Source organism: Giraffa tippelskirchi, chromosome 12, assembly GCF_054371585.1.
Source record: "Giraffa tippelskirchi isolate mGirTip1 chromosome 12, T2T-mGirTip1v1.2.pri, whole genome shotgun sequence".
Classification (NCBI taxonomy): Eukaryota; Metazoa; Chordata; class Mammalia; order Artiodactyla; family Giraffidae; genus Giraffa; species Giraffa tippelskirchi.
The window spans coordinates 65,404,641-65,423,657 of record NC_137286.1 but is presented as its reverse complement, the minus strand read 5'-3'; the positions used below and the strand labels follow the sequence as shown (position 1 = coordinate 65,423,657).

The following is a 19,017-nucleotide window of genomic DNA, read 5'->3' as shown; positions in this document are numbered from 1 at the left end:
TCTTCACAACAGAGAAGCTAAGCATTCAGAAATGCAAAAGATGGGAAACGGAACATGAGAGACTCCTTGCAAGTGGTGTATCTGAGAAGGGGTTCATATGGAAAGAGACGAAGAATGCACAGCACTCAGATTCCAAGAAACACCACCACCACCCTTGACCCTTCCCCCATGACCAACTCCGACCTAAAGCCTTTCTCTCCCTCTAACCTATCCCTAAAACATAACCCTCATCTAATCATATACATGTGCATTCCTAGCATCCATCCATCCACACACGAGAGAGAAAGAGGAAGACACAGACTGAATCGAGAAGGGAAAAGAGAGGGACACAGACAGAGAGAGACACGGAACCAAAGAGAGGAAAGGAGTCGACGGTCCAGACTTTTCATCAATCTGTCTCGAAGGTAGAAGCAATGACAGCGCCCATCCACCCCAGAAGGGGGAAAAGGACGGAAGGTTTGGAGAGGAAAAGACAAGAACGCAGGGAGCCATTAGAAGCTCAGCCACCCGCAGAAGCCGAGCTGGGACACTTGAACAGAATCTCAATGGAAACAGAGGACCAGAAAGTTGGCTACTCTTTTCTATAAGAGAGGGAGACCTTCGAGTCTTCCTTTCGCGCCTCCAACTTGGATGCGGGGTCTCAAAACACTCAGGAGGGGGAGTGCCTTTTCCTGGGTACCACGGCGCATCCAGGCCTCATTCTGCCCCATTCTGTGCTGTGTCAGCCCTGGATGGAGTCTTTCTTTCTGAAGTCTCAGCGCACAAGCTCCACGTGATATCGGCCCCAGGTGGAAAGGCATGGAGCTGCTCGTAGGCCGACAGACCTAGGAAGCAGATGGGTGAATGACCCCCACTCTGCAGATGGAGAGACTGGGGAAACCCTGAGGGGCATACGCTTGTCCAGGGCCACACCACTTATGAGAAGAAGGAGCCTGGTCTGAGAGCAGCGGGGTCCTCGGAGCTCAGGCCCTGGCTGCACCCAGGCCTCCCCAGGGCTGTGGGCTGGGCTGTGTGGCTGTCACTGTGCCTGCACATGGCCTAAGGGGGGTGGTCGAGCAGTCAGAAACCCAGAGATTCCCTTGGGAAGTTTTGGGGAAGGGACCTCAGCACGAACCCCAGGAAATGATGTCACCTGCCGGCAACAGAACCCAACAGAACCCGCAGCCCGGGTATCCAGGCCTCCAGAGCGGAGAGGAGCCCCCAGCCAGATCACTTGCTGCCAGGATGTTCTGCTGTTTGCCCCTGCCCAGAGGCCGGGGCCTCAGGAGAGGTCACAGGCAGTGTGCGTGGGCACCCTGTCAACGTTGGCTCAGGGCACCCCCGAGAGGCCTCTGGCCCTTTGCCCGGAGAAACAGAAAGGTAACACGGGGAGCCCCAGGCCGGGCCAGCCCACCTCTCCCATGCCACCCGGAAACACCGGGTCCTTTGCCTGTGTGTGTGGATGCGGGTTTCTCGGGGTGTGTCTCCCTCAAGGAAGCCCAGGCGGATGTGGGGTCAGAAGCCTGCGGGCAAGTTGTGTCCACACCCCAGGGGAGAGCAGGCTGGCTGGGATGGGGAGAGTGCGGGCAGCGCCGGCCGCCCAGGCTGGCCTCACACCCTCAGGTGGGTCTCTTTCGTCCCGGGTGGGGATCTGAGCAGACACACGTCTCTGACCCTTCTGGGAAGAGAAGTTCGAGCAGGCAGAAGCAGCGGCTCCACTGGCCAGGCCCAGCTCGGAAAACTCCCAGCATGGCTGGCTGACGGTCACTGTCGTTGCAGAGCTTCCCACGTTATGAGGCCGAGGACGGGGACACCCCGTCCACCTCCCGGAGGGAGGGGTCGGAGCACTACCCCCCCACCCCTGAGGCCCAGTGCAGGCTCCAGGTGAGCGTGCCCACGGAGGCATCAGCCCCACCGGGGGCGAAGCGGAGGCGGGGAAGGCCTGCTGCCGAGACACCACACAGGATACACCCGGCGGCCCAGTCTGAGGCTGCCACGGAGCTCAGCACACCCGGCTCCGACCCAGAGTCCCGAGAACCCCAGCCTCTGAGGCAGCAGGAGGACCTGGAGCCCAGCACGCCAGAGCACAGAGGTGAGGACGCTGGGGCTGGTGCACGGGAGTGTGTGGGGAGGGGGTGCTGAGCTACACAGGGACGAGTCCCCGAAAGATGCTGCTGGGCCTGCAGCAAGCGCTGGCCTCACACCCCCACCCCCATCTTGCACACTTCAGTCCCAAAAGACATCCGACCCTGGGTATTCTTTGGGAATCTCTTGGAAGCTTTCTGTCCCGGGATACGCACATGCCAAGGCTGGCCTGTGGGCAAACTTTGCTTCTCCCCCAGCTCTAGCACTGGCCTCCAACTGGAACCAGGCTCCACTTCCCAGACCTGTCCCTACAGAGGTGGTGGCTCCAGGTGCAGGACCCAGGGATCCACCGAGGGCAGATGGAGAACCGAGACTTGCCCTCGCAGAGACACCAGGCCAGCTGGGTTCTGGCCAGCACACCGGGCAGATCGGATCTCCGTGCCTGCAGGACCCCCAGCCCCAGGCACTGATGTCCCACCCCCTCAGCCAGAACCTCCACCTCCACGTGCACCTGTACCTGCTCGGGCTTTGGCAGGAGAACCCGAGGCAGAGGAGGAGTCACCGCCTCGGCAGGGAGAGCCTGCCCTGGCTCCCGCGCAACACCCAGACGCCGACGATGACTCACCCACCCCTGCAGGAAGAACGAGCCCCCGCTCTGGACAGAGACCCAGAGCCCTTGCCGGAAACACCACGTCCAGGGGAGCGGTCGGCTCTGCCGCCTCCATCCCTGTCGGCTCACCGTGGAGGCTGTCAACTCGGTCTGCCCCCAGGGGACATGGAGTTCCTTTCCCCTGAACTGCTTTGCATTTGGTTTGTTTCCACCTTTCTGGTGATGTTTTATTTTTTGTATGGTTTCCTGTATTTTTGTTGGTTAAGTTGGGATTAGTAAACTTTTTCATCATTGTTGCAATTTGGGAACACTCTTGTGTAACTGGTGATACTGTGTTACCATCACCACTTTGTGGTTTCAGACCCGTTTGATCTTTATGCCCCACCCCCCAACAAAGCCTGGATTCAAGGCAAGCACGCCCTGTTCATCCCTCCCCCCGATCCTGAACACAATTTCATCTTTTCTTTCTGCATTCCTTCCTATATTCTTGGTGTCCCCAATCAATGACTCTCAGTGAAATGACTGAAGGAGTTTCTTTCGGACTCTCCACCTACTGTAAGACTCCATTGGAGAGTTCTCATTTTTATGTCATTTGAACTAGCCTTTGATAGCTGACAGGACGGTGTACGTCCTTTCAAGATATCATGTGCCAAACGAAGCCCTTTTGGCAAATGCCATCATTATCTCCAGGCAGGCATTGCTGTTTGAAGGGTGACATCTCAGCCAGAAGGCAGAGGCTGAGCTCCTCTTGTTGCACCAGCTCCCAAAAGAAGCCAAGAAAGGGAGCTGGAACAACAAACCACCCCAACGCCCAGGAAAGCGTTCTTCACGACAGAAGGCTAGAAAATGACCCAACAACCTTGTGGCCCAGAACCCCTCTAGAAAAATCACTGTTCCATAAAAAAGAGAAACACGTGGGAAGTTCCAAGGAGAGGCAATGCCCATGGCCAGTGTACTTTAGAGACGGCCTGACCGCTCCGGGGAAGACACGCACCGACGGAACCCCTTGGGAAACAGCAGTGAGAGTCCTCACCGTCGTAAGGGTTTCCTCTGGGGACAACCTGCCCTGGGCACCACATGAGGGAGCAGACCGGCTTCTCTTCCTCTGCTCCCACACCATTCACTCATGAAGGCAGCTCAGGTGTTCTCATGCCCTGCCTGCCTGCCTGCCTGCCTGCCTGGCTCATCCGTGAGCTGTGACCACCTCCAGGGCAGGACTCCACCTTCTCCTCTCTGTGTACCGTGAATCTGCACACAGTGGGCTTTCAGAACCTTAGGAGACTTGAGCCATTCCCACTCGAGCCAGAACCCTCCCCAGGAAGGAAAACGGCTGTGGGGTCATTTTGGCCCCAGCACTGGTTCCGAAAGCCTGGCGGCTCCTACAGCCTCTACGGTGTGAAGAGGGAGGTCCCTTTTGACAGAGCTTTCCGGCTGTCAGATCTAAGCTGTTGTTTCACTGTCAGCTGTGTCTCTTCCGTTGCAGCCAGGTGGGCCACGCTGCTCCAAAGGGGCTCACAAGCTGAGTGGCAAGGGAGGTATTGAGAGGACAGGGATGGCTACAACGTGCTGCAAACTGAGTGAGGGTCCCCACAATCCTCAGCAAAGGTCTGTGGTGTGCAAGTGGGGAGTAGAGGGCCCCCAAGTTCCAAAGGAAGGGAGGTACTCGGGAGCTAAAGCCCTTGGCTGCTGTGGTAGCAGCTGCAGATGGCAGCTCGTCCACAGTGCACTTCGAATGAGGTCATATGAGCGGGACTCTGGAAATGGCTCCGAAATCAAGAGAAAGGGGTCAGGGTATGTGGGAATCCGGCGGGGGTGGGGGGTGGATGAAGGAAGGTGTCCTTCCTCTCTCCAGTGCAATTTGGTTTGGTGAGTCTCAAAGCTACCAGATGGCACTTCCCAAGTCAGGCCCCCGCAGGAATCAGGGTGGGCTGCGTGCCTCGGCCCCTGCCACAGGGACAAGCCACACCAGTGGCCTCCCTGAGCTCAAATGGCCGGATCTGGGGGTTCTGTCTGGGTGCACACCTCCTTGCTCTGGCCAAGTTCCCCCCTTCTCTGAGCACCAGCTTCATCCTCTCGAATGAGGACATCGATTGCTACCTTGGCACGTTACTCTCTTCATCCTGTGAAGACTCATTAGGCTTATCCTACAATTACTAGCTGGCCCGAAGAGATATCTCCTGAATCCAGATTAAGCTGGAGTCTCCCAGGCTCATCTGGCATGTCTTCCCTGAAGTCTGCCAAAACCCACACCCTTGCATTTCCAGGGACTCCCCTTAGCCAGCTGGGCAGAAAACCCAGCATGGTTCAAACAAGCTGACAGACAAGCGGGAGAGGACTCACGGGCAGACGGCCTCCCTCAGGTCTCGGGTGGAGCTCTGGGACCACAGCAGCAGCGGGCCATCTCAGCCCCTGGGCTCAGCAGCGCCCTCATTCTCAGGCCGGGGGCTCTGCCCTGAGGGGAGCAGGAAGGTCACCAACTGCCTCAGGCGGACCTCAAGCCCCTCCCACTGCTGGAGCCTGACCTCCCCCGGCCCCACCCCTTCCCCTACCCCAGCAGGACGAGAGCTCGTCTTCCCCTGGCTTCCAACGTGAGGCCCGGCCCTGGGCCCCGATTGGGCACTGCCCCAGTCCGGAGCCAATCACAGTGCCCAGGGAGGTGGAACGCACCGATTGGCCAGGGCCAGGTCATGTGACCATACTCCCCAGGAAACTCAAATATTACCAAGATTCCCTAACAAACCAATGAACAAAATTATCCAGTAAAGGCAAACCGTACTTTTTAATGAGGCCAATGTCACAGAAAAAAAAAAAATCCTTCACAATGAACTGCTCAAGGAAGCTACTAAATAAGCTTTCAGAAAAGTTAAGACGTTTTTTTTTTTTAATAGGGTGACGGAGAGCTATACCTTTCCCATCTATGTGAATTTAGGTTTAAACTAGATTTCCCTCGGCTATTATATAAGACAAAAAACCCCACATCACCCCCTTTCACTCCCCCCACCCCCAAAAAGTGTTTTAGTCTATTGAATTTTTGTGTCCTCAGTTGTGTCTGATTCACGGCAACTCACGAACTCTACACAGCCAGGCTCTTCCGTCCATGGAATTCAGGGCAATTTTTTTCTGTCACAGCAAATGCCCACCCTGGGTGATCCAAAGGCAAGGGCTCAGAGGCTCCTGAGAGTCTAACTCCTTTCAGCCGAGCACAGAGCTGGCTCCTCACTGGGATGCCTGTGGCCTGGGGCTCCCAGAGGGGAGAGCAGCACTCGCCCCACCGTGTGGTCACTGCTGGAAGTGCAGGCTGCTCCTCACTCCCCCTTGACAGTGTCCCTGAGGGCAGAACAGTGTGAATCTACTCAAGGTGGAAACGCAAACTCCGATGCAACCAAACTTCCCACAAGGTCTCCAAAACCACTCAGGAACAGGGAATTGGAAACTGCAGGGCATGACATGAATGGAGATGGAGACTTGACACCTTACACCGAGTTCACTTCCAGTTATCCCTAGACAAAGTTTCCATGAAAACTTGTCACAAATCTAGAAGAACAATGAGCAGAAACCGGACACGTGCTTTGAGTCTTCACACACAAAACAAAAAGGCAGCCCACAAAACAACCCAGAGAATACAGTGGACTTTGCAAAATCAAAGATATCTACTGTGGGAAAGACCTCATTACAAAAGCAAAAGACAGGTCATACATCGCGAGACGAATGAGTGGAAACACAAAGCTTCTCAAGGATGTGTCTCCAAACAGACAAAGAACACCAACACGACAAGCCTGTGAAAACTAGGGAAAGGTCTGAAGGGACAGCAGACTGAGGAAGACACACACAGAGTATCCCGGATGATGTCCAGCACTGAGGGCCTGAAGAAACAACAGTCTAGTTGCACTCCCTCAGGCCTGTGTGACCCTGGATGAGGCCTCTGTTTCCCGGTGGCTCTGAGAGATGGACAGGGAGGAAGGGGAAGAGAAATCACTTGCATTTCTAATACTCACAGCAAAGTCTTCCAATGAGAAGGGAATTATCACCCCCACTGACAATGCCATTCACTGAAGTGATACCCACGAGTCCATCTAACCCAGAAGGGAAGGAAGGACCTGTTCTCACAAAACGGCGAGAGATGGAAGAAGGAAGACCAAGCCCACACCAACCACTGGAAAGAGAAGCTGTGCTCAGGGCTTGAAAGAATTCCTATTGGGAAAATTATGTCACAGCCCCACAAGGCAATCCACAGCTTCGATGCTATTCCTCCCAAAATGCCAATGCATTTTCGCACCGAACAAAGAATTGCAAAAGGGGTACGGAAACAGAAAAGAGCCTAAATTGTCAATACAATCCGACGAAAAAGCCCCGATACGGACATCCAAGGTTGTGTGAAAGGAAATTAGACGACCAAACTAGGATCCTCAGGAGAGTATCGGAGAAGGCGATGGCGACCCACTCCAGTACTCTTGCCTGGAAAACGCCCTGGACGGAGGAGCCTGGTAGGCTGCAGGCCATGGGGTCGCGCAGAGTCAGACACGACTGAAGTGACTTAGGCGCAGCGGCAGCAGCAGGACAGTATGCTATTGGGAATACAACAACACACACAGATCCAGATCGATGGAATAAAGTTGAGGGTCCAGAAACAAACCCCGGCATCCATGGTCAACTCATCTCTGACACAAAAGGGGAGAATATCCAAATGGGAACAAGAAAGCCTCTTCAATAAATGTCCATGGGAAAACCAGACAGCTACATCTGAAGAACGCTATTGGTTTTGATCTCACACCACCTCAATATCGGGGAAAAACCTCACCCTAAAGACTGATGTCATGAGACAGCTAGAAAGAAGCGTAGGTCAAAGGCTCCTTAACATCAGAGTCTCCTTGCCATTTGCTGGGCGGAGGTAGAAATGGGTCTCTTCAAGTAAGGGAAAGAGGAAAACGAAGTACGCCAATGGGTTTCCATCCAATGGAACCTCTTCACAACAGAGAAGCTAAGCATTCAGAAATGCAAAAGATAGGAAACGGAACATGAGAGACTCCTTGCAAGTGGTGTATCTGAGAAGGGGTTCATATGGAAAGAGACGAAGAACGCACAGCACTCAGATTCCAAGAAACACCACCACCACCCTTGACACTTCCCCCATGACCAACTCCGACCTAAAGCCTTTCTCTCCCTCTAACCTATCCCTAAAACATAACCCTCATCTAATCACATACATGTGCATTCCTAGCATCCATCCATCCTCACACGAGAGAGAAAGAGGAAGACACAGACTGAATCGAGAAGGGAAAAGAGAGGGACACAGACAGAGAGAGACACGGAACCAAAGAGAGGAAAGGAGTCGACGGTCCAGACTTTTCATCAATCTGTCTCGAAGGTAGAAGCAATGACAGCGCCCATCCACCCCAGAAGGGGGAAAAGGACGGAAGTTTTGGAGAGGAAAATACAAGAACGCAGGGAGCCATTAGAAGCTCAGCCACCCGCAGAAGCCGAGCTGGGACACTTGAACAGAATCTCAATGGAAACAGAGGACCAGAAAGTTGGCTACTCTTTTCTATAAGAGAGGGAGACCTTCGAGTCTTCCTTTCGCGCCTCCAACTTGGATGCGGGGTCTCAAAACACTCAGGAGGGGGAGTGCCTTTTCCTGGGTACCACGGCGCATCCAGGCCTCGTTCTGCCCCATTCTGTGCTGTGTCAGCCCTGGATGGAGTCTTTCTTTCTGAAGTCTCAGCGCACAAGCTCCACGTGATATCGGCCCCAGGTGGAAAGGCATGGAGCTGCTCGTAGGCCGACAGACCTAGGAAGCAGATGGGTGAATGACCCCCACTCTGCAGATGGAGAGACTGGGGAAACCCTGAGGGGCATACGCTTGTCCAGGGCCACACCACTTATGAGAAGAAGGAGCCTGGTCTGAGAGCAGCGGGGTCCTCGGAGCTCAGGCCCTGGCTGCACCCAGGCCTCCCCAGGGCTGTGGGCTGGGCTGTGTGGCTGTCACTGTGCCTGCACATGGCCTAAGGGGGGTGGTCGAGCAGTCAGAAACCCAGAGATTCCCTTGGGAAGTTTTGGGGAAGGGACCTCAGCACGAACCCCAGGAAATGATGTCACCTGCCGGCAACAGAACCCAACAGAACCCGCAGCCCGGGTATCCAGGCCTCCAGAGCGGAGAGGAGCCCCCAGCCAGATCACTTGCTGCCAGGATGTTCTGCTGTTTGCCCCTGCCCAGAGGCCGGGGCCTCAGGAGAGGTCACAGGCAGTGTGCGTGGGCACCCTGTCAACGTTGGCTCAGGGCACCCCCGAGAGGCCTCTGGCCCTTTGCCCGGAGAAACAGAAAGGTAACACGGGGAGCCCCAGGCCGGGCCAGCCCACCTCTCCCATGCCACCCGGAAACACCGGGTCCTTTGCCTGTGTGTGTGGATGCGGGTTTCTCGGGGTGTGTCTCCCTCAAGGAAGCCCAGGCGGATGTGGGGTCAGAAGCCTGCGGGCAAGTTGTGTCCACACCCCAGGGGAGAGCAGGCTGGCTGGGATGGGGAGAGTGCGGGCAGCGCCGGCCGCCCAGGCTGGCCTCACACCCTCAGGTGGGTCTCTTTCGTCCCGGGTGGGGATCTGAGCAGACACACGTCTCTGACCCTTCTGGGAAGAGAAGTTCGAGCAGGCAGAAGCAGCGGCTCCACTGGCCAGGCCCAGCTCGGAAAACTCCCAGCATGGCTGGCTGACGGTCACTGTCGTTGCAGAGCTTCCCACGTTATGAGGCCGAGGACGGGGACACCCCGTCCACCTCCCGGAGGGAGGGGTCGGAGCACCACCCCCCCACCCCTGAGGCCCAGTGCAGGCTCCAGGTGAGCGTGCCCACGGAGGCATCAGCCCCACCGGGGGCGAAGCGGAGGCGGGGAAGGCCTGCTGCCGAGACACCACACAGGATACACCCGGCGGCCCAGTCTGAGGCTGCCACGGAGCTCAGCACACCCGGCTCCGACCCAGAGTCCCGAGAACCCCAGCCTCTGAGGCAGCAGGAGGACCTGGAGCCCAGCACGCCAGAGCACAGAGGTGAGGACGCTGGGGCTGGTGCACGGGAGTGTGTGGGGAGGGGGTGCTGAGCTACACAGGGACGAGTCCCCGAAAGATGCTGCTGGGCCTGCAGCAAGCGCTGGCCTCACACCCCCACCCCCATCTTGCACACTTCAGTCCCAAAAGACATCCGACCCTGGGTATTCTTTGGGAATCTCTTGGAAGCTTTCTGTCCCGGGATACGCACATGCCAAGGCTGGCCTGTGGGCAAACTTTGCTTCTCCCCCAGCTCTAGCACTGGCCTCCAACTGGAACCAGGCTCCACTTCCCAGACCTGTCCCTACAGAGGTGGTGGCTCCAGGTGCAGGACCCAGGGATCCACCGAGGGCAGATGGAGAACCGAGACTTGCCCTCGCAGAGACACCAGGCCAGCTGGGTTCTGGCCAGCACACCGGGCAGATCGGATCTCCGTGCCTGCAGGACCCCCAGCCCCAGGCACTGATGTCCCACCCCCTCAGCCAGAACCTCCACCTCCACGTGCACCTGTACCTGCTCGGGCTTTGGCAGGAGAACCCGAGGCAGAGGAGGAGTCACCGCCTCGGCAGGGAGAGCCTGCCCTGGCTCCCGCGCAACACCCAGACGCCGACGATGACTCACCCACCCCTGCAGGAAGAACGAGCCCCCGCTCTGGACAGAGACCCAGAGCCCTTGCCGGAAACACCACGTCCAGGGGAGCGGTCGGCTCTGCCGCCTCCATCCCTGTCGGCTCACCGTGGAGGCTGTCAACTCGGTCTGCCCCCAGGGGACATGGAGTTCCTTTCCCCTGAACTGCTTTGCATTTGGTTTGTTTCCACCTTTCTGGTGATGTTTTATTTTTTGTATGGTTTCCTGTATTTTTGTTGGTTAAGTTGGGATTAGTAAACTTTTTCATCATTGTTGCAATTTGGGAACACTCTTGTGTAACTGGTGATACTGTGTTACCATCACCACTTTGTGGTTTCAGACCCGTTTGATCTTTATGCCCCACCCCCCAACAAAGCCTGGATTCAAGGCAAGCACGCCCTGTTCATCCCTCCCCCCGATCCTGAACACAATTTCATCTTTTCTTTCTGCATTCCTTCCTATATTCTTGGTGTCCCCAATCAATGACTCTCAGTGAAATGACTGAAGGAGTTTCTTTCGGACTCTCCACCTACTGTAAGACTCCATTGGAGAGTTCTCATTTTTATGTCATTTGAACTAGCCTTTGATAGCTGACAGGACGGTGTACGTCCTTTCAAGATATCATGTGCCAAACGAAGCCCTTTTGGCAAATGCCATCATTATCTCCAGGCAGGCATTGCTGTTTGAAGGGTGACATCTCAGCCAGAAGGCAGAGGCTGAGCTCCTCTTGTTGCACCAGCTCCCAAAAGAAGCCAAGAAAGGGAGCTGGAACAACAAACCACCCCAACGCCCAGGAAAGCGTTCTTCACGACAGAAGGCTAGAAAATGACCCAACAACCTTGTGGCCCAGAACCCCTCTAGAAAAATCACTGTTCCATAAAAAAGAGAAACACGTGGGAAGTTCCAAGGAGAGGCAATGCCCATGGCCAGTGTACTTTAGAGACGGCCTGACCGCTCCGGGGAAGACACGCACCGACGGAACCCCTTGGGAAACAGCAGTGAGAGTCCTCACCGTCGTAAGGGTTTCCTCTGGGGACAACCTGCCCTGGGCACCACATGAGGGAGCAGACCGGCTTCTCTTCCTCTGCTCCCACACCATTCACTCATGAAGGCAGCTCAGGTGTTCTCATGCCCTGCCTGCCTGCCTGCCTGCCTGCCTGGCTCATCCGTGAGCTGTGACCACCTCCAGGGCAGGACTCCACCTTCTCCTCTCTGTGTACCGTGAATCTGCACACAGTGGGCTTTCAGAACCTTAGGAGACTTGAGCCATTCCCACTCGAGCCAGAACCCTCCCCAGGAAGGAAAACGGCTGTGGGGTCATTTTGGCCCCAGCACTGGTTCCGAAAGCCTGGCGGCTCCTACAGCCTCTACGGTGTGAAGAGGGAGGTCCCTTTTGACAGAGCTTTCCGGCTGTCAGATCTAAGCTGTTGTTTCACTGTCAGCTGTGTCTCTTCCGTTGCAGCCAGGTGGGCCACGCTGCTCCAAAGGGGCTCACAAGCTGAGTGGCAAGGGAGGTATTGAGAGGACAGGGATGGCTACAACGTGCTGCAAACTGAGTGAGGGTCCCCACAATCCTCAGCAAAGGTCTGTGGTGTGCAAGTGGGGAGTAGAGGGCCCCCAAGTTCCAAAGGAAGGGAGGTACTCGGGAGCTAAAGCCCTTGGCTGCTGTGGTAGCAGCTGCAGATGGCAGCTCGTCCACAGTGCACTTCGAATGAGGTCATATGAGCGGGACTCTGGAAATGGCTCCGAAATCAAGAGAAAGGGGTCAGGGTATGTGGGAATCCGGCGGGGGTGGGGGGTGGATGAAGGAAGGTGTCCTTCCTCTCTCCAGTGCAATTTGGTTTGGTGAGTCTCAAAGCTACCAGATGGCACTTCCCAAGTCAGGCCCCCGCAGGAATCAGGGTGGGCTGTGTGCCTCGGCCCCTGCCACAGGGACAAGCCACACCAGTGGCCTCCCTGAGCTCAAATGGCCGGATCTGGGGGTTCTGTCTGGGTGCACACCTCCTTGCTCTGGCCAAGTTCCCCCCTTCTCTGAGCACCAGCTTCATCCTCTCGAATGAGGACATCGATTGCTACCTTGGCACGTTACTCTCTTCATCCTGTGAAGACTCATTAGGCTTATCCTACAATTACTAGCTGGCCCGAAGAGATATCTCCTGAATCCAGATTAAGCTGGAGTCTCCCAGGCTCATCTGGCATGTCTTCCCTGAAGTCTGCCAAAACCCACACCCTTGCATTTCCAGGGACTCCCCTTAGCCAGCTGGGCAGAAAACCCAGCATGGTTCAAACAAGCTGACAGACAAGCGGGAGAGGACTCACGGGCAGACGGCCTCCCTCAGGTCTCGGGTGGAGCTCTGGGACCACAGCAGCAGCGGGCCATCTCAGACCCTGGGCTCAGCAGCGCCCTCATTCTCAGGCCGGCGGCTCTGCCCTGAGGGGAGCAGGAAGGTCACCAACTGCCGCAGGCGGACCTCAAGCCCCTCCCACTGCTGGAGCCTGACCTCCCCCGGCCCCACCCCTTCCCCTACCCCAGCAGGACGAGAGCTCGTCTTCCCCTGGCTTCCAACGTGAGGCCCGGCCCCGGGCCCCGATTGGGCACTGCCCCAGTCCGGAGCCAATCACAGTGGCCAGGGAGGTGGAACGCACCGATTGGCCAGGGCCAGGTCATGTGACCATACTCCCCAGGAAACTCAAACCTTACCAAGATTCCCTAACAAACCAATGAACAAAATTATCCAGTAAAGGCAAACCGTACTTTTTAATGAGGCCAATGTCACAGAAAAAAAAAAAAAATCCTTCACAATGAACTGCTCAAGGAAGCTACTAAATAAGCTTTCAGAAAAGTTAAGACGTTTTTTTTTTTTTTAATAGGGTGACGGAGAGCTATACCTTTCCCATCTATGTGAATTTAGGTTTAAACTAGATTTCCCTCGGCTATTATATAAGACAAAAAACCCCACATCACCCCCTTTCACTCCCCCCACCCCCAAAAAGTGTTTTAGTCTATTGAATTTTTGTGTCCTCAGTTGTGTCTGATTCACGGCAACTCACGAACTCTACACAGCCAGGCTCTTCCGTCCATGGAATTCAGGGCAATTTTTTTCTGTCACAGCAAATGCCCACCCTGGGTGATCCAAAGGCAAGGGCTCAGAGGCTCCTGAGAGTCTAACTCCTTTCAGCCGAGCACAGAGCTGGCTCCTCACTGGGATGCCTGTGGCCTGGGGCTCCCAGAGGGGAGAGCAGCACTCGCCCCACCGTGTGGTCACTGCTGGAAGTGCAGGCTGCTCCTCACTCCCCCTTGACAGTGTCCCTGAGGGCAGAACAGTGTGAATCTACTCAAGGTGGAAACGCAAACTCCGATGCAACCAAACTTCCCACAAGGTCTCCAAAACCACTCAGGAACAGGGAATTGGAAACTGCAGGGCATGACATGAATGGAGATGGAGACTTGACACCTTACACCGAGTTCACTTCCAGTTATCCCTAGACAAAGTTTCCATGAAAACTTGTCACAAATCTAGAAGAACAATGAGCAGAAACCGGACACGTGCTTTGAGTCTTCACACACAAAACAAAAAGGCAGCCCACAAAACAACCCAGAGAATACAGTGGACTTTGCAAAATCAAAGATATCTACTGTGGGAAAGACCTCATTACAAAAGCAAAAGACAGGTCATACATCGCGAGACGAATGAGTGGAAACACAAAGCTTCTCAAGGATGTGTCTCCAAACAGACAAAGAACACCAACACGACAAGCCTGTGAAAACTAGGGAAAGGTCTGAAGGGACAGCAGACTGAGGAAGACACACACAGAGTATCCCGGATGATGTCCAGCACTGAGGGCCTGAAGAAACAACAGTCTAGTTGCACTCCCTCAGGCCTGTGTGACCCTGGATGAGGCCTCTGTTTCCCGGTGGCTCTGAGAGATGGACAGGGAGGAAGGGGAAGAGAAATCACTTGCATTTCTAATACTCACAGCAAAGTCTTCCAATGAGAAGGGAATTATCACCCCCACTGACAATGCCATTCACTGAAGTGATACCCACGAGTCCATCTAACCCAGAAGGGAAGGAAGGACCTGTTCTCACAAAACGGCGAGAGATGGAAGAAGGAAGACCAAGCCCACACCAACCACTGGAAAGAGAAGCTGTGCTCAGGGCTTGAAAGAATTCCTATTGGGAAAATGATGTCACAGCCCCACAAGGCAATCCACAGCTTCGATGCTATTCCTCCCAAAATGCCAATGCATTTTCGCACCGAACAAAGAATTGCAAAAGGGGTACGGAAACAGAAAAGAGCCTAAATTGTCAATACAATCCGACGAAAAAGCCCCGATACGGACATCCAAGGTTGTGTGAAAGGAAATTAGACGACCAAACTAGGATCCTCAGGAGAGTATCGGAGAAGGCGATGGCGACCCACTCCAGTACTCTTGCCTGGAAAACGCCCTGGACGGAGGAGCCTGGTAGGCTGCAGGCCATGGGGTCGCGCAGAGTCAGACACGACTGAAGTGACTTAGGCGCAGCGGCAGCAGCAGGACAGTATGCTATTGGGAATACAACAACACACACAGATCCAGATCGATGGAATAAAGTTGAGGGTCCAGAAACAAACCCCGGCATCCATGGTCAACTCATCTCTGACACAAAAGGGGAGAATATCCAAATGGGAACAAGAAAGCCTCTTCAATAAATGTCCATGGGAAAACCAGACAGCTACATCTGAAGAACGCTATTGGTTTTGATCTCACACCACCTCAATATCGGGGAAAAACCTCACCCTAAAGACTGATGTCATGAGACAGCTAGAAAGAAGCGTAGGTCAAAGGCTCCTTAACATCAGAGTCTCCTTGCCATTTGCTGGGCGGAGGTAGAAATGGGTCTCTTCAAGTAAGGGAAAGAGGAAAACGAAGTACGCCAATGGGTTTCCATCCAATGGAACCTCTTCACAACAGAGAAGCTAAGCATTCAGAAATGCAAAAGATAGGAAACGGAACATGAGAGACTCCTTGCAAGTGGTGTATCTGAGAAGGGGTTCATATGGAAAGAGACGAAGAACGCACAGCACTCAGATTCCAAGAAACACCACCACAACCCTTGACCCTTCCCCCATGACCAACTCCGACCTAAAGCCTTTCTCTCCCTCTAACCTATCCCTAAAACATAACCCTCATCTAATCACATACATGTGCATTCCTAGCATCCATCCATCCTCACACGAGAGAGAAAGAGGAAGACACAGACTGAATCAAGAAGGGAAAAGAGAGGGACACAGCCAGAGAGAGACACGGAACCAAAGAGGAATGGAGTCGATGGTCCAGACGTTTCATCAATCTGTCTCGAAGGTAGAAGTAATGACAGCGCCCATCCACCCCAGAAGGGGGAAAAGGACAGAAGCTTTGGAGAGGAAAAGACAAGAACGCAGGGAGCCATTAGAAGCTCAGCCACCCGCAGAAGCCGAGCTGGGACACTTGAACAGAATCTCAATGGAAACAGAGGACCAGAAAGTTGGCTACTCTTTTCTATAAGAGAGGGAGACCTTCGAGTCTTCCTTTCGGTCCTCCAACTTGGATGCGGGGTCTCAAAACACTCAGGAGGGGGAGTGCCTTTTCCTGGGTACCACGGCGCATCCAGGCCTCGTTCTGCCCCATTCTGTGCTGTGTCAGCCCTGGATGGAGTCTTTCTTTCTGAAGTCTCAGCGCACAAGCTCCACGTGATATCGGCCCCAGGTGGAAAGGCATGGAGCTGCTCGTAGGCCGACAGACCTAGGAAGAGGATGGGAGAATGACCCCCACTCTGCAGATGGAGAGACTGGGGAAACCCTGAGGGGCATACGCTTGTCCAGGGCCACACCACTTATGAGAAGAAGGAGCCTGGTCTGAGAGCAGCGGGGTCCTCGGAGCTCAGGCCCTGGCTGCACCCAGGCCTCCCCAGAGCTGTGGGCTGGGCTGTGTGGCTGTCACTGTGCCTGCACATGGCCTAAGGGGGGTGGTCGAGCAGTCAGAAACCCAGAGATTCCCTTGGGAAGTTTTGGGGAAGGGACCTCAGCACGAACCCCAGGAAATGATGTCACCTGCCGGCAACAGAACACAACAGAACCCGCAACCCGGGTATCCAGGCCTCCAGAGCGGAGAGGAGCCCCCAGCCAGATCACTTGCTGCCAGGATGTTCTGCTGTTTGCCCCTGCCCAGAGGCCGGGGCCTCAGGAGAGGTCACAGGCAGTGTGCGTGGGCACCCTGTCAACGTTGGCTCAGGGCACCCCCGAGAGGCCTCTGGCCCTTTGCCCGGAGAAACAGAAAGGTAACACGGGGAGCCCCAGGCCGGGCCAGCCCACCTCTCCCATGCCACCCGGAAACACCGGGTCCTTTGCCTGTGTGTGTGGATGCGGGTTTCTCGGGGTGTGTCTCCCTCAAGGAAGCCCAGGCGGATGTGGGGTCAGAAGCCTGCGGGCAAGTTGTGTCCACACCCCAGGGGAGAGCAGGCTGGCTGGGATGGGGAGAGTGCGGGCAGCGCCGGCCGCCCAGGCTGGCCTCACACCCTCAGGTGGTTCTCTTTCCTCCCGGGTGGGGATCTGAGCAGACACACGTCTCTGACCCTTCTGGGAAGAGAAGTTCGAGCAGGCAGAAGCAGCGGCTCCACTGGCCAGGCCCAGCTCGGAAAACTCCCAGCATGGCTGGCTGACGGTCACTGTCGTTGCAGAGCTTCCCACGTGATGAGGCCGAGGACGGGGACACCCCGTCCACCTCCCGGAGGGAGGGGTCGGAGCACCACCCCCCCGCCCCTGAGGCCCAGTGCAGGCTCCAGGTGAGCGTGCCCACGGAGGCATCAGCCCCACCGGGGGCGAAGCGGAGGCGGGGAAGGCCTGCTGCCGAGACACCACACAGGATACACCCGGCGGCCCAGTCTGAGGCTGCCACGGAGCTCAGCACACCCGGCTCCGACCCAGAGTCCCGAGAACCCCAGCCTCTGAGGCAGCAGGAGGACCTGGAGCCCAGCACGCCAGAGCACAGAGGTGAGGACGCTGGGGCTGGTGCACGGGAGTGTGTGGGGAGGGGGTGCTGAGCTACACAGGGACGAGTCCCCGAAAGATGCTGCTGGGCCTGCAGCAAGCGCTGGCCTCACACCCCCACCCCCATCTTGCACACTTCAGTCCCAAAAGACATCCGACCCTGGGTATTCTTTGGGAATCTCTTGGAAGCTTTCTGTCCCGGGATACGCACATGCCAAGGCTGGCCTGTGGGCAAACTTTGCTTCTCCCTCAGCTCTAGCACTGGCCTCCAACTGGAACCAGGCTCCACTTCCCAGACCTGTCCCTACAGAGGTGGTGGCTCCAGGTGCAGGACCCAGGGATCCACCGAGGGCAGATGGAGAACCGAGACTTGCCCTCGCAGAGACACCAGGCCAGCTGGGTTCTGGCCAGCACACCGGGCAGATCGGATCTCCGTGCCTGCAGGACCCCCAGCCCCAGGCACTGATGTCCCACCCCCTCAGCCAGAACCTCCACCTCCACGTGCACCTGTACCTGCTCGGGCTTTGGCAGGAGAACCCGAGGCTGAGGAGGAGTCACCGCCTCGGCAGGGAGAGCCTGCCCTGGCTCCCGCGCAACACCCAGACGCCGACGATGACTCACCCACCCCTGCAGGAAGAACGAGCCCCCGCTCTGGACAGAGACCCAGAGCCCTTGCCGGAAACACCACGTCCAGGGGAGCGGTCGGCTCTGCCGCCTCCATCCCTGTCGGCTCACCGTGGAGGCTGTCAACTCGGTCTGCCCCCAGGGGACATGGAGTTCCTTTCCCCTGAACTGCTTTGCATTTGGTTTGTTTCCACCTTTCTGGTGATGTTTTATTTTTTGTATGGTTTCCTGTATTTTTGTTGGTTAAGTTGGGATTAGTAAACTTTTTCATCATTGTTGCAATTTGGGAACACTCTTGTGTAACTGGTGATACTGTGTTACCATCACCACTTTGTGGTTTCAGACCCGTTTGATCTTTATGCCCCACCCCCCAACAAAGCCTGGATTCAAGGCAAGCACGCCCTGTTCATCCCTCCCCCCGATCCTGAACACAATTTCATCTTTTCTTTCTGCATTCCTTCCTATATTCTTGGTGTCCCCAATCAATGACTCTCAGTGAAATGACTGAAGGAGTTTCTTTCGGACTCTCCACCTACTGTAAGTCTCCATTGGAGAGTTCTCGTTTTTATGTCATTTGAACTAGCCTTTGATAGCTGACAGGACGGTGTACGTCCTTTCAAGATATCATGTGCCAAACGAAGCCCTTTTGGCAAATGCCAACATTATCTCCAGGCAGGCATTGCTGTTTGAAGGGTGACATCTCAGCCAGAAGGCAGAGGCTGAGCTCCTCTTGTTGCACCAGCTCCCAAAAGAAGCCAAGAAAGGGAGCTGGAACAACAAACCACCCCAACGCCCAGGAAAGCGTTCTTCACGACAGAAGGCTAGAAAATGACCCAACAACCTTGTGGCCCAGAACCCCTCTAGAAAAATCACTGTTCCATAAAAAAGAGAAACACTTGGGAAGTTCCAAGGAGAGGCAATGCCCATGGCCAGTGTACTTTAGAGACGGCCTGACCGCTCCGGGGAAGACACGCACCGACGGAACCCCTTGGGAAACAGCAGTGAGAGTCCTCACCGTCGTAAGGGTTTCCTCTGGGGACAACCTGCCCTGGG

General features: G+C 55.5%; 1 long non-coding RNA gene across 1 annotated transcript in view; it reads right to left on the bottom strand.

Moving 5' to 3' along the window:
- Positions 1-19,017, bottom strand: part of LOC145530002 (uncharacterized) — a 1,493,464-nt gene that overhangs the window by 1,167,495 nt on the left and 306,952 nt on the right. The window contains exons 42-43 of the long non-coding RNA XR_014071397.1: positions 12,650-12,761; positions 5,015-5,126 (exon numbers count right to left, since the gene is read on the bottom strand). This is a non-coding gene — a long non-coding RNA (uncharacterized LOC145530002). The remainder of the gene's footprint in view (positions 1-5,014; positions 5,127-12,649; positions 12,762-19,017) is intronic.